Raw genomic sequence first — 3,131 nt, 5'->3', positions numbered from 1 at the left:
CCTGTGTTTGTGTTATTATTTCTTTCACTCACAGAACACTTGATACATAGCACTGACATGGAGATATTCGTTATCAATGTTTATACCTATGTACAATAAGACCCATGGGTGGTACCATTTAAGAAAAATTGTCTATCAACAAATTTCCTGATTAACAAACCAAGTATGGAGTATTCAGTTTATATACTAACAGTCAAATAAGATCATAATTTCAAGAAGACATGGTTATCAATAATCCCCGTCACAGCGTTCTGGTCCAGTTTGGTTTTCCCTATCTGTAACAATTATTGAAAAAATTGGTTCCCATTGGGGATAATGTTCATTAAATCAAGAAACACATGACAATCAAGAAACACACTCTGAAACAAGTTCAATTTTCAAACTCCATCAAGGTTTTCATGTGCAGGCTAGCTATTCTCGAAACGTTCGTAGCCCTACAAACTTCTTAAGCCCTTTCTTAACACATTGGCTATGATCAAAGTTAAGAATTCTTAGGGCTACAAACGTTTCAAGAATAAGGGCCCAGAAAATACATACCAAATTAGGTTTCCTCATCTAGAATGGTTTTTGAGAAAATATACCATTGCAAGATATGAAACTAAGCAAACTGTATCAGTGAAAAATCAAATAAGTATACTGTAACACATTGTTAGGTTTACAATAATAAAAAGGAATACAGTGGGTTGAATGTGTCTAGAGTACAACACTGGTCCTCAAGAAATGTCTCAAAACAGGTCTTTACAAACAATAGCTTGGCAATACAAACTTGCCCCATCCTGACACTTCTCAAATGGTCAAGCCTGATATGGTTATTGCTACAAGATGGACAGCTACTGTACATTCCACTCACTGGTGTTGATCACTGTTAACAATCTGGCACTTGTTATTTTACTAGTGCTTCAACCATCTGCTGCCACTGATTACATGTACAACTGTTTTTTTCCTTTATTCAGACTCTAATGTTACATGTAATAAGACAGTTTGAATGTAGTGAAAACTTTTTAAAAATTGAAAAAGAAGGTCCCTTACAAGATATTTTAAGTATATAACTACATTCGGCTTGAAAAATTTGCATGATGGTATTTGTATAAAATTCCGATCAACTGAATGTCATAAAAAAGGCATCTCAAATCCCATCTTTTATGTTGATCTCAGAGTTACACTTCAGCTTGTCTTGATTCATTTTCCTCAGCTAATGAAGAAAGATCGGCAGATAGTGATTGTGAACTCTAGTGGGATGTTTACAGATCAGTTTCTGATAATAAAAGCAGGCTGACCTGTGCTGTGTCTTCCAATAACAAAACCCTACCAAGAGCAACGTCACATCAAGCTGCCAGCAGAAATGTTTTCTCAAGACTAGAATTCTTATACTTATGTTCTTTCAAATCCTTTTAAACAAATTACACTGCACACACAACATTGCTCTGTCAGATCCATGAAGGTTTGTGTAATAAAGTGTACTAAACATATTGCATATCACTTCAGCAGTGGGGCGGTGGGGTAGCCTAGTGGTTAAAGCGTTCGCTCGTCACGCTGAAGACCCAGGTTCGGTTCCCCACATGGGCACAATGTGTGAAGCCCATTTTCTGGTGTCCCCTGCCGTGATATTGCTGGAATATTGCTAAAACTAAAACTCACTCACTTCAGCAGTAGTGAGTTTTTAAGCCAGTTTCAGACGAAAAGTACTTCACACATTGTACTCTTTAGGGGAATCAAACAGACTCTTAGATTTTTAAAGCTAAAGTAGACGTATGTGCCACACTTTACATTAACTTATGACTATCTTAGCGCTAAAGGGGCTTTGCAAATCTAGGCCCAGGTCTTCAGTGTGAGACCTGACCCCATGGTGTAGTGGTTAGAGCGTCTGCACAGAGAGCGAAGTTGTCAGTTCGATCTCCAGCTGTGTTGTACAAAAACATGTTAAAAAATATGGTACTTGTTGGTCCCTGCCTAACTCTTGACAGGCACAGGTACAGCAAGGACTGGTCGGCTTGGAGTCAGTGTAATGTGTTTGAGTTGGGTACTCATGCTTAATTGCGGCATGGTGTCCCAGTGAGTAAAAACTATTAACAAAAAAAAACGCTCAAGTCTGGGCTAGTACAAGCAGACAAACAAGCAGACAGACAGACAGACACACAATTCAGCTATATCCAGCTGGCATATTCAGGCAGAGGTCATGCCTTGGTTCCCTCCGGTAGCCTAGCTAGACCTTTCAACACTGACAACTTAGGAACACGTTATCTAGGATCAACAAAGGCCAGTGATTCACAACAAACTCATGGTCTGTAAACATGTGACCATCTTGCCTACTTACATCTGAAATGCGTGTTAGTATTGTGAAACGCTACATCCTCAATTTCACTGGTATTCACAGCAGTTGACGTAAGAGAAACTGTAGTCATGTCACCAACAAGATTACTTGATGAGTTCAAGCTTCATATTTCAAGTCTTTGAACTGATACCAGGAGATTTCTCTTAAATTGTGGTCAAACTTAAGCAAAGTATAAAGCTTGGTCCAATGATAATTCATGATTTGATCACCCTTTCAGCAGTTGTGTTCCTCCATGGATGACTTCAATTAGATGTCTCCTTTCCATATTCAACATTGAGACCTCAAACAATTCATTTGATTCCTCCAATTTCAAAATGTCTAATTATCAAAATACATTTTTTCATGTCAATATACAACTTCAGTGTTTTCTTATAGTAGTACAGGCATATGGTTTATGCTTCTAAGCTTACTAAAAATTGGTATTAAGTAAACAAAATTTGGTGGAGCAGTTTTATGCTTCGAACACACACCCTACACTTCAAAAAGACCAACTCCAAATTTGTTGCCTTTGAAACAGAAAAAAATAAAAATGAAAGAAAGAAAACCCAAAAATGCACATCTACATGATAGGGAGAAGCAGCATACCAGTGCTGAAAATAGGAAAGCTTGTTTAACTAGTTTTTGAGATATGTCATGGAAACAAGGAGAACACTAATGGAGACTCAACCCAAGACCATACGTCTCCCAACCCTGCAAGAGAGACAAAACTATGTCAGATATCCATTTAACTTCTACAAAATGGTGTTAATATTTCACACACGGTACACAACCAGTGTACATCAACATCAAAAACAATACA

Source organism: Haliotis asinina, chromosome 5, assembly GCF_037392515.1.
Source record: "Haliotis asinina isolate JCU_RB_2024 chromosome 5, JCU_Hal_asi_v2, whole genome shotgun sequence".
Classification (NCBI taxonomy): Eukaryota; Metazoa; Mollusca; class Gastropoda; order Lepetellida; family Haliotidae; genus Haliotis; species Haliotis asinina.
This window is presented reverse-complemented; position numbering follows the sequence as displayed.